This window comes from Cervus elaphus, chromosome 12 (genome assembly GCF_910594005.1).
Source record: "Cervus elaphus chromosome 12, mCerEla1.1, whole genome shotgun sequence".
Classification (NCBI taxonomy): domain Eukaryota; kingdom Metazoa; phylum Chordata; class Mammalia; order Artiodactyla; family Cervidae; genus Cervus; species Cervus elaphus.
The window spans coordinates 56,526,379-56,539,405 of NC_057826.1; the positions used below are offsets into that span (position 1 = coordinate 56,526,379).

The 13,027-nt window shown below is 41.6% G+C and overlaps 1 protein-coding gene across 3 annotated transcripts in view; it reads right to left on the reverse strand.

Moving 5' to 3' along the window:
• The window catches only part of GNG2 (G protein subunit gamma 2), a 122,794-nt gene extending 119,314 nt beyond the window's left edge, over positions 1-3,480 (reverse strand). Inside the window, exon 1 of one of the 3 annotated variants that reach the window (XM_043918972.1) lies at positions 3,292-3,480. The gene's annotated coding sequence lies outside the window, so the exon portion shown is untranslated. Of the gene's footprint in view, positions 1-2,937; positions 3,013-3,291 lie in introns of those variants that run through there. The other 2 variants (XM_043918973.1, XM_043918974.1) reach the window with 2 other exon arrangements.
• Between the last annotated feature and the right edge of the window lie 9,547 nt (positions 3,481-13,027).

Here is a 13,027-nt window from a genome sequence, read left to right on the forward strand (position 1 = left end):
GTCACCATAATTGCTATGGAAAACAGTATAGCCATTCTTCAAAAATTAAACACAGTTGCCATATAATACAGCATTTAACCCTTCTGGGCACCCAAAAAGAAGTGAAAGTAGGGACTCACAGAGATGTTTGTACACCCATGATCATAGCAGGATTAGTCACAAAAGCAAAAACAAGGAAGTAACCACAGTGTCCACCAATAGATTAATGGATTAGAAAATATAACATACACATAAAATGGAATATTATTCAGCCTAAACAAGGCATAAAATTACAACATATGTCACAACATGGATGAACCTCTAAGACATTTTGGTAAATGATTTAAGCCATCACAAAAGGACAAATACCACATGACTCCACTTATATGAGGTACCTAGAGTAGTCAGATTCATGAACAGAAGGTAAAATAGTAGTTGCTAGGGGGAGGAGGGAATGGGAAAATTACTGTTTAATGCAACAGATTTTCAGTTTGAGAACATGAAAATGCTCTGGAGATGGATGGTGGTGATGCTTACAACAATGTCAACATAATTAATGCCACAGAATGGCATACTTAAAAATGGTTAAAGTGGGAAATTTTATGTTTTCTATATATATTTAACTACAATTAAAATAAATGTCTCCTGGAATCTTTGAGATAGTGGCAAAGATTAAGAATAGACTAACTTTTCCTGATGCAGGAGAAAAAAGGACATGAGTACCTACTATGTACCTGACAGGCACTCACAAATCATACACAAAAGCAAAAACCAAATAAAACCATAACATGGCAAACAACGATGAAAAAATACCTTGATTATTAACCCTTCTTTACTGCGAAGAAAGCAAGGTTCATAAATTAAAGTACAAGGTCAAGGAGTAAGAACTAGTGGTAGTATTCAAAGGCAAATTTGCCTGCCTCTCAAAGCCTGTGTTCTTTTCACTCCACCATGCTGTTTTCTGCTCCCACAGTTGTCTTTGAAGAGGCTTTGTGCTTTGACTATAGAGCTTTTATACTTAAAAGTTGAGCCTGCCTTCTGAAGTACGCTAAAAAAGTCAGTCAACCAAATGCATTCACTAGGAGCCCACCATGAGGCCCAGGACTGGCCAGGAAATAATGCAGTCGTGTTTCCACTCTGCCATTAGCCATATGGCAGGGGAAAAAAACACACACACAATTAAAATTTCAGTGTCGGCTGACTCCAAACACTCTGGACAAAAGCAGTATGTCTTTTTATATTCTGTATGGCCAGAAGAAGTGGATATAGTCCCATTTTACAGGCTAGGAGTTTCTTCATCTTTTTCCTAAACCTCCTACCATCATAGTTACTGATCTGCTGTTACTCATTCATGTTGTGCTTCAAGTAGGAATTTAACAATTAAGAAAATGTTTTGGGCTATGCATAAATAGGGATCTCTTGTTCAACATCTTTTTAAAACAGAGCACGGGGTTTCTGGACTCCCCTGTGTCTATGACCCAAGGTTTCATTTTCTTAAAATCTTTTATGAAACACAGAGAGAAGTAAGGCAGATTGTCTTCACATCCCCACACAAAGCAGGGTGTTGGCATTAGCTAGTGAATCCAGACTGTAGATGAGTAAGTACCAGAGGGTGAGTCCCATTTTCATTCATATAGCCCAGACTCCCAACTTTCCATTTCACGACAGACAGCTCGAGCATATAGCTCCAGTTAGGGGCATTCTGGATCCAAGATCCACCCAAGATCTCTTCTTTGGGAAGATGATCTTTATATATTTTACTCTAGGAGACATACAGGAACTGGAGCCATGGAATACGTGGCATGACTTGTTTTGCCCACAGGTTTGATTAAATTCAACAGATCTGTCAGGGGAGCTCCATGGTTTCAACACCAGTAATACACTGCCTGTTAGTCATCAAAAATAAGCTCAGAAAATTAGACATTTTCTTCCTTAAGGACCCAAAAATTCTTATTTCTGAAATGTGCTGTTACCCTACATATTTTGAGAAGCCAAATCAATTTCATAAAGATGACATTAAAAGAAACTTCACAATTGAGAATGATAAAAAAAGAAGCATATACACTCTCCATGGCATATTTAGTATTTAAAACCCACATTTAAACAATTTATGAGTGTCTAAATATGACCTTTTTATTATTTTTACTCCACTATAAGCAGTTCTTTCTTTCCTTTGAAAATGTATCTCCTTTCATTCTAAAAATGCAAGACAAAACGTTTTTATCAATGATCATTTATTGCTGAACCATACTTCTTATTAGAGACAAAGGTTAATTTTTAAAATCAGGCTATGTTGGGATATTAAACTCTTCCTCCTACATACCCTGCGAAAAGAATCTCACAATTTCATTTCTAATCCGTTAGACCTATTTACTGCACTTGTATGTAGCATTCACAAATATGAACAAGCCATGGCCACAGACTCCTAATAAGAAGACCCATTGCTCAAGAAAATCAAAGAACAAAAATCACGTTCTGATTTCACGATTTTGTCCATGCACAGCATATGCAGGTAAGGAAACAACTCCGGCAACACTTTAACATGTTGTCCCTTACTGAGGCTAATGTGTACCTTGACCTAGAGCTGATAAAATCTATATAAACATAAAATCCATATATACACTCCTATCTGATTCTAGACAAGTTAAACTCGCCCCACTCCTTTGAGAAAGGATGCAACTTTAGGATAAGACCTACTGGCAACTGATAGCTGTTTCTAGGGTTATCCTGAGAGCAGCTGCAGAGCGCAGAGAGAGGAAGACACCGTGTTTTAAATGGTAAATACTGCCCCTCACATACGCAATTCCAGCCTTTGTTGGCAAATTCTGAGTACAAAAGAATTTACCCTCCCCAAACAAACAACATAAAAAGCCAAATCACAATCCTTATGCTGCAAAACAGACCACTCCAGTGCTCTGTGTAAGAAAGATAATGCAATTAACATTTTACACCACTTACACCCCTGAAACAGGACTGCGACGCTCAGATGGTCAGCCCACAGCTTCACAGCCCCCATTGATTTCGCCTGGGCTCTGCTTTTCTTACAAGAGAACTCTGCAAACAGCTTCTTAATATTTAGCGTGTTTTCCTGATGAGTCACGGAAGCTAAGCACTAATGAGGATTATTTCTTCAAACCAAGGTGTCACAAATTTGGTCCTTCTCAAAAGTCCTCCTAACAGAACCCATCCTGATCATTTCCTCCCATCCCCGAACAGTGTGCCTTTCTTCCCTTCGAAATCTGCGCTTAAAACCGCTGGCGGTGGTCATTTTTCTCACTTAACAAGGAGCAACACGAAAAGCGTTTCCTTTACCTTGGCTCCCGAGGCCGGTCCGAGCAGAGTGGCTCTCCTCCGCCCTCCGCGCCGCCGAGTGCAGGCGAGCTCCGGCGCAGCCCGCCCAGCCCAGCCCCGCAGTAGTAGGAGCTGCCCACTGCGCGGCAGCCGTAGTGAGTCTGTGTAGCAGCAGCGCCTGCAGCCCAGGGACTAGTCCCCACCCAGCTTTGTCTTCAATCATCGGTCTTTCTACAGGAAGCCGCGCATCTCCCACTTCCTCCTCTAGCTTGCTGTGAGCTGCTTACTTCTTTCCCTCTCCTTCCATTTCAGGGCTCACTGGAGCCCTTTCCCTCCCTCTGGCCGATGTGACTAGAATCCTCTTCCCCCTTTTGTTCCAGGTTGCTTTGGTCTTGTCTGTCCCTTCCTCCCCAGCATTCCCTCATGCTTTCGGCCCCCTTCCCCGCACACAGTCTGCTTTCTTAGCTGGAACTTGGTTTGTTGCTGCTGCTGCTGTGGGGCTGAGGGGTCCGCACCCCTGACCACATTCTGACCCCGAGATCCAGTGCCAGCCTCCATGGCTTATCCTGATTTACTGGGGTCCCTACCAAGCCAGTGAGCTGGGAGCTTGCAGCTTCTTGCTGAAACACTTCTCTCTGTGGCCAACATTCCCGATGCTTCATTTCTCCAAGGCCCCACTACCATTGAGCTCTGATTTAACCCACATGCTCAGAAAAGAATGGCCCTAATATGTATTTTTGTGGGGCATAGGAGATAAGCCAAGTCCTGAAATGCTACCTGTGACCTAGTAGTGAAGACATATTCCCTGAAAGATTCTCAGTAGTGGGAAGGAACGAGGTGGGGCTGAATGCCGGATCTTCTCACCCCAGAAACAGAGCCCTCTGCCCTACACTAGCAGGACTAAAAGGACCCTCAGCATTCTCTTGGCCTTTCCCTTCACTTTAGGAGGTGGTGGAGTGTTAGCAATAAGGGGAGAGACTGCAGGCAGGCTGCCCACCAGTATTTGAGCCCAAGCTGTCATTACTGGCTATGAACTATTTAACCTCAATGTGCCTCAGTTTCCTTATATGCAAAAATAGAGGTGATTAAAGTCACACCCCATGGCACTAGTGGTAAAGAATCCACCTGCTGATGCAGGAGATTCAAGAGATGCAAGTTCAATCCCTGGGTCAGGAAGATCCCCTGGAGGAGGGCATGGCAACCCACTCCAGGGTTTTTGCCTGGAGAATCCCAAGAAGAGAGGAGCCTGTCGGGCTACAGTCCATAGGGTTACAAAGAGTTGGACAGGCCTGAAACAAGGGAGCACAGAGTCACACCCCACAGCAGAAATTTGAGGATTAAATGAAATGATGCACAAAATGATGATAATATTTTCCTAAAACATAAGATATGTTTGATATATAAGAGCTCTTTTTGTTTTTAGAGGACACAAGCTCAGAGATGGTGAGTAACTTTAGCAGTCTGCAGCCAAACCAGGACCAGCACTTGGCTTCCTGATTCCCCATGGTTAGTATATTCACCACCAAACCTCAATGCTCTTGGGGCTCTGAATTTATTCATCTTGTGAGTCATTCTTCCTCATTATGAACACAAGGTGCTTTGGGGAAGCTACAAATTAAATACAGGCTGAGGATAGGGGAGGGAGGAGTCCTTCTAGTGTCCAGGCAATAGTTAAGAAACTTCTCCTCAAGAATCAGTGCTTGGAAAGCTATTATTCCTGGGCAACAGAGTAAATTCTCAACTCTACATTTTAACCCAGCCTTGCCTTACCCCTCTAGCAAGTAAACTAACAAGGAACATTGGAAAACTAGGGCTGATGCAGGATAACTCTATCATCAGGGAAGTCACCAGGTGAGGCTTCCTATCCCACCTAGAGGACCACAGCACATTAGCCTGGAAGATACAAAATTCAGTTTCTATGAAATGTTCTGAGACAGTCCCCAGGATACTCTTTGTTTTGATTTGATATTCCATGAATAAGAGTTTGCTTATTTCTACCTAGAAATCTTTTATCAAAAAGGACCCTGAAATCAACTCATTAACATCAGAAAATTATGAATGGATTGTTTCAAGATTTTAAATGGGAAACTACTTTTGAACCACCAGTAACCAGAATTATAGCAGGAGAGGATTGCATTAAATCCCCACAGCCTCCTATAGCCCAATGATCAGACATAGACTACCTCCAAGTCAGGAATCTTGGTGCCAAAGGTTATTGGAAGCTTTTAAATGAAAATTTAAATATATATGATATCAAGTCTAAGAAGAATGAGAAGCACAAGTATGAATGGTTGGAGAGATTATTAAAACAAATCTTTGGTCACTTTTAAACTAGCAGTGAATGCTGGCATGAACTCTGGATTCAAACAGGTCTCTTTTTCTTAGTGTTGCTTAAATCATCTCTCCCACCCTTCTTACTTTCTATCTCTCAACCATGAGAGTGGCTGGTCCTCATCTTTATGTCTACAGAGGGAAATCTCTTTCAGACACTAAAGCCTCTAGGAATTTGGCCTTCTGCCTTCTGATCAGTTCTTCCATCTCTGGCCCCAAGACAGTGGGTTAACCTGTCCATTGCTAGAAAGTAGTAACCAATCTCTCTTCAAAGCTAAAAACTAGATTTTAAGATCTTTTTCTGTCATTAATCTCATTGCTTTCAATGGATTCTAATAGCTTCTTTTTCTGGAGAGAAAGAAAAATGGGGTATAGATGGGTCAAGAGAGATGAACCTAGTTCAGAGCTCTTAACACAATCATGGGAAATATACACACTGAGTCTGCAGGGTGTCCATTTCTTAGGAGATACAATTACATCTCACGGTGACACGTTCACACCATCAGTAAATGACCATGAGCCTACACATAAGACAGAAGCCTCTAAAAATGCTTCAGCAGTCATCAGTGGCTCTGTTTGTAGGCATGGATACCTTGTACTTTTTACATTTACTTGGCAGAGAAGGTGGTAAGGAGGCCATGATTTTGGCCTGTTATCTCTACTGTATTATTGAGCATTCTAGCTGGATGCTCCTTGGAGTTCTTTAATATCAACATTTCCCAGATTATATACATTGCCTCATCCAAAGCTTGTTCCTCTTTCTATATTCTCTATTTTATGCAGCGAGGAATACAAACCAGTCGCCCTCAGCAGGAATATAAGAACAATGCCAGAACCATCGTCTTTTCAACCCTAAGTCTGGTTTTAAAGTTCCTCATCCTTCATACCCACCATGAAACTAGCTCTTCAACCAAACTCCTCCTGTCTATTACCCTGGGCAACAATGCTTTGGTTTTCCCTAGATGACTGCAATGCTTTAATTTTTGTCTCCCTACCTCCAGTCTCTCTTCTAAGACATAATCATTAGAAGTACATCTCTAAAATGAAGAGGTGAGCAAGTCACAGCCCTGCTATAATTCTTCAGAATCTCTCTTTCTCATTGCTTGCAGGATACAAATCTTAATTCTTTTGCATGGCACAGTAGGCCTCTTATAATGGCACCCACCTCCATCCCAACCTTATTAGCTAACCAGTTACAATCTGATCCACATTCATGGCTTCTCCTGGGGTCGTGCTCGTCTCTCCTCCACATCTTAACACATGCTCTTCCTTTCACCAGAAGCCCTTATTCTTTCCTCCATTTTGTCTGTTGGTGACTCGCACTTACCCCTGTAAACTCAGCTTCTCGCAGAAGCCTCCCCTTACCATGCAAGCAGGGCTATCTTCCTTGCCTCACGAGCACATGGCCTAGCCTCTGTTTCCATAACAGCACTAACTGCAGTGTTTTAATGAGTTATGAAAGTCCATCTCACTCATCAATATTAGCCCTAAAGGCTAGGGCCATGGTCCATTCATTTTTACTTGTCACAGAGCAGGTACTTAACAGATGCTTGTGTAATGAAAGAACATCATTGGCAGAGATTCCAAAAGTGCTCTTGTTTTCTTTTGGGTGCATGGGGGAGAGGGGAAAAGGAAGTTTCTGATTTGAGAAGTTGGTCATGGGGTAAGAAACAAGAATCGCTCTACTGTTTTGTTTTTTTTTCCCCCAAATTGTCTGCAGAAAGGCAACATACATATATTCTGAGTATTTGTACTCTATGTAACCCTGAAGAATCTGGGGTAACTCCTGGTTTCATTTCTGCACTGAATTGCTTATAAAGAAGCACAATGAAAATGTAATTTAGAAAATAAATTTTAAAAAGAAGCAGGAAAGAAAAAAAAGAAAAGAAAGCTATTCTTTACTTGCATTTCTGGAAAAACTTAAAAGAGACTAATTTATAAGCCAGAAACCCTTGTCACATTCCCTCCTGCATTTTCTGACTTGCCAACTCACAGCTGTCCCCAGAGCCCCTCAGTCTCCAAACTCCCTCTCTAATCTCATTAAATACTATTCCTCCCTCTGTCCTCTCCCTTCGCCTTGCCCAACTATTTCTTTACTATTCTGCTTGACTTGCCTTCTCTGGCTAAGCCCTCTCTGCTTTTCCGTCCATGTCTCAGTCTGGATCTGTCTCCCCCTCCTTATTCTGTTGTTTTAGGAAGGAACCAGAAACTACCAACACTGCAGCTCCTGGAAGCCATGTGTAGGCTGAGCTGGAGAGGGAAAAGCAAAACGGGAATAAGAAGGTGAAGTTGTATGTTAACAAATCCTGTCCACTTACATGCACCAATGGTACACTTACTGGCTTAATTGTGGTGCTGAATAATAATCAAGAATAAATAAATGAATCATTCAGCATTATCTTATCATAGAAAATCCAGAATTCCAGGCATTTCTTGGATTAACTGGAAGAACAGAAGTCTCTCTAAAGGCTTTTTTTTTTTTTAAAAGGCATAATCAGGATCTGATCTGTTTATCACATGGTCATTCCCTCCCCCGAGACATCTGAGCCTACCCCCAGCTGCTAGGAGCCAAGGAGACGAATCGTATTAGGTTCATAGAGAGTCAGGGGTCAGGGTGGATAGAACTAATGTTTCTTGAGAGAGTGGCTGACTCTCACAAATGGGACATGTTGGTCTCTGCAGTGAATCCCAGCCCAAAAGTTAATAGGACAAGGGGTTTGCCGAGGGATGGCTACCTCTTCTTCCTCCAGAGAAGCATGAATTCTCCTTTCCCTTGCACTAGGCAGGGCTAAATGCTCCCCGATTTTCCCCTCAAGTTGCCTGACATGTCACCATGACTGAACCCATTTGGGTTGTTAACTCAAGTGTCTGTATGTTTGTACTACATACAGCCCTGGGGTGGTTGACAGGGATCCATGAGTTCAAGAAATGAAAAGATTGAGGGCAAGAAGAGAAGGGGGCAACAGAGGATGAGATGGCTGGATGGCATCACTGACTCAGTAGACATGGGTTTGAGCAAACTCCAGGAGATAGTGAAGGACAGGGAAGCCGGGCGTGCTGTAGTTCATGGGGTCACAAAGAATCGGACACGACCGAGGACAGAACAACAGCTACAACAAATACAAGTGTTGATGGGAAGGGAAGGCCAGGGGGTGTGGCTCAGAGGCCAAAGATAGACAGGAGCTGAGGGGGACTGGAGGAGGGCGAATGGTGAAGCAGGAGATCTTGTTGAAGAAGACACGGGGTGTGAAGGGACAGCGGCAGGAAGCAGGCAAGAGATGGGGAAGTAGTCAGAGCTGGAAGCAGGCAAGAAAGAGCCATAGAGCCACAGAGGCCTGGCTGTGGATCCAAACAGCTGTGCACAGGGAGTGCCTGGCCAGCAAGAGTGGGGACAAAGGCCAGATACTCCCTGAGCGGATGCTGCCTGCTCCTTGTCTTCCCAGAAGCAGGAAATGTTTCAAACCCTCCACCAGTGGAAAGTAGAGCTGGGCTGTCCATCAGGGTGATGAAAGAGTTTAAACCAAATGCATTCTTACCATAAAAACAAAGCATGATTCTGCAAAACACAACTCACCCCCTCTAAAAAGTCTCTGAAGAAACAGAAACAGCAGGAAACAAGCAACAAGATCAAGAGGAGGGAGTCAGCAACCAAGTACGGCAGGGGTTAGAGAGCCCTGCACGCGAGCAAAGCCTGGGAAAAACAAGCCTTTGCAAAGGTCAGAATTAAAGGATACGAACCAGGGAGATTAATGTCACACAAGTAAATCATTTTGAAGTATCTTGAAAGAAAAGCTATACGATAATAACTCCAATAATTTGCAGACAAGGCAGAAGGGCAAGATTTGATTCTTCTCTGCCAAGTGCGTTGTCAGACAGGATGATCTATTTGGATGGTAAATAAGTTGGCAAAAGGCTGGACAATAAAAGATGTTTAAGGACCTTCTGTCATTGTGTTTTAGGTGATTTCCCTATTGCAAAGAACATTCACAGGTTTGCTTATGACCTTGGTCTCCCCAGCTCTAGTTTTCTCCTAAGTCTTAAATTTCTCACCTTGGATTTTCCTGTGATAGAATTTCAGAAACAGAACCATAGGAGGTGAGGAGAGCATTGTGATGTTGAGTGCTGGGTGGTGAATCTGTCTCTACTCTTAAGTCCACTGGAGGCTAACTAGACTGAGTGCTTCCTGAGGGCAGGGCTGTGTCTCTGCTCTCTCTAAACTGTGTGTGCTCAGGACAAGTTGGTTAACTTTAAGTGAATTGAAACCATTAGGTCCTGTGGAAGAAAGTTATGAGTACTACTGACTACTTTTAAGATGCAAGAGCATACATTTTACAAAATTCTAAGAAAAGGAACAAACAAACCACCAAGGCTGTTTAAAATATGACCCAAAATGTCCTTGGGAATCAGAAATTGAGAAGAGGATGTGGCAAGGAGGAAAATGTGCTATTGATATTGAAACAGGAAAGACCCTGAAGTTACCAACCAAATAAGAATCTTAAATCAGGAAGCAATATCTGTTGTTTACTAAGATGATAATGAAGTCTCAGTATATATAAAAAGCTCTTATGAAGGTTTGTCAGTTGATGGCTCTTTTTACAATTTGTAAACTTGGAAGGTGCCTTTTCAGTAATGTGAAGAATTTGCTATTACTTCCAATGAAATGTTACAAAAATGATTTCAGTTACTTCTGTAAGAAGTTATTCAACATTCTTTAAGTATTACTTATATGATTACACAGGTAATTTCAACAGAAAGGAATTGCATGGTGTGTAGTAAATTTGAAAATCTCAAATGACTGACTTGGCAAATGTAGCCAATAAATAAGATTTCTTAGCAAATTACTACTTTTACTTGTACAGTTTTCTAAAAGGAAATGGCTGGGTTAGTTGTTACCCTGCTCCTCCACTAATCCTCTATTGCTTATCCTGTTTATAGCTCTTATCACACTGTACTGTCCTTGCATGTTCCCCTTCTTCTATCCTCCACCATGTGTGGAATTCTAGAACACACAGGTCATGTCCTACTCATGCTGTGTCTCTAATAAATGCTCAGTACATCGCCATAATAGGTGCACAATAAATATTTGTTGCATTTATGGGTAAAGTCAAAAGCATTTCAAGTGAGGTACAGAGATTAATTTTAGGAGGAAGATTATAAGCCAAACATCTGTAGTTTTTTTTTTTTTTTTTTTATTAGTTGGAGGCTAATTACTTCACAACATTTCAGTGGGTTTTGTCATACATTGACATGAATCAGCCATAGAGTTACACGTATTCCCCATTCTGATCCCCCCTTCCACCTCCCTCTCCACCCGATACCTCTGGGTCTTCCCAGTGCACCAGGCCTGAGCACTTGTCTCATGCATCCCACCTGGGCTGGTGATCTGTTTCACCATAGATAATATACATGCTGTTCTTTTGAAATATCCCACCCTCACCTTCTCCCCCAGAGTTCAAAAGTCTATTCTGTACTTCTGTGTCTCTTTTTCTGTTTTGGATATAGGGTTATCGTTACCATCTTTCTAAATTCCATATATATGTGTTAGTATGCTGTAATGTTCTTTATCTTTCTGGCTTACTTCACTCTGTATAATGGGCTCCAGTTTCATCCATCTCATTAGAACTGATTCAAATGAATTCTTTTTAACGGCTGAGTAAAATTCCACGGTGTATATGTACCACAGCTTCCTTATCCATTCATCTGCTGATGGGCATCTAGGTTGCTTCCATGTCCTGGCTATTATAAACAGTGCTTCGATGAACATTGGGGTGCACGTGTCTCTTTCAGATCTGGTTTCCTCAGTGTGTATGCCCAGAAGTGGTATTGCTGGGTCATATGGCAGTTCTATTTCCAGTTTTTAAAGAAATCTCCACACTTTTTTCCATAGTGGCTGTACTAGTTTGCATTCCCACCAACAGTGTAGGAGGGTTCCCTTTTCTCCACACCCTCTCCAGCATTTATTGCTTGTAGACTTTTGGATAGCAGCCATCCTGACTGGCGTGTAATGGTACCTCATTGTGGTTTTGATTTGCATTTCTCTAATAATGAGTGATGTTGAGCATCTTTTCATGTGTTTGTTTTTTTTTTATAATTAAAAATAAAATTACATCCTGGGACTTCCCTGGCAGTCCAGTGGTTAAGAATCCATGCTTCCACCTCAGGGGTCCCAGGTTTGATCCCTGGTCAGGGAACTAAGATCCCACATGTCTCGGCACAGCCAAAAAAATTCCTATAGTATCATGTTAGGAAGCAAGTTTATCATTATTTACACATTGCCATTAATGGTTTTGTTTTCAAGTGGAAAGACTGGTTACTTACTCAAGACCAGTAGTTGTCATTGATTCCTTCCCAGCACAAAATACTGAAATTGATTAGACCACAGCCAAGCCATCTGTTTGCTATTAAACATTTACAGACATCCCCCCCAACCTTCCACCATCAAATTTCTGCATCTAGAAAGTAGAGTTATATTATCTGAAAACTGACAGCATAAATATGACTTAAAAAAAAAAAATCCCACCAATACCTTATAAACACATGTGGTACTGTGATATAAGCATGGAAAACTACATGACCTGAATTTTACTTAGGGATTACATACATCAATGGTTTTACATCTGAACAAAGTGGCAACAATAACCTCAACTAATATAGTCAAGAAAGAAAAAAGTTGTACTTGCCCATAGATGGACTATACAGTCCATGGAATTCTCCAGGCCAGAATACTGGAGTAAGCAGCTGTTTCCTTCTCTAGCAGATCTTCCCAACCCAGGAATCAAACCGGGGTTGCCTGCATTGAAGGTAGATTCTTTACCAACTGAGCTACCAGGGAAGCCCTTAGCTGAGGGGACACCATTAGAGAAAAATGAGATTTCAAGGAAGAAATTAACATGTCCAGAATGAATGGGTTTTCAAGACAAACTCCCATTTTATTCTGGAATAATAATCTAAGGAAATTCTTCAAAGTCCCACCATTTACAACACTCATTGGATGGGAAAATAAAAACACCTTTCTACCCCTAAATTTCTAGAGTGATAACTGTTTGCTTATCTTGAGGGCACAGTGAGCACTCACTAAAAAAATCGTTAAATGAATGAATGGATTTTACAAGAATTACTCATTATTTATATTATAATATATGTAAATGATGAGGTTTATGAAATAGCAGCACACTCTAACCAACTGAGTTGGCAGCCAGGATTAGGTTTAGTATTAACAAGAGATGAAAGCTGCCGATTCTGGTATGGATGGTGAAACGAGGTGTACTGAATTATGAGTGAATGCTTCTGTGTAGATGTTGTGTGGAATGATACGTGTGCACATGTGGCATCAAATCATGTCTTTTTACCACTTTACTACTCCTCCACTCCAAGGGAAGCTGCTTCATGACATAAGGGATTAGTTTCTCCCACTTCGTTTCTGGAA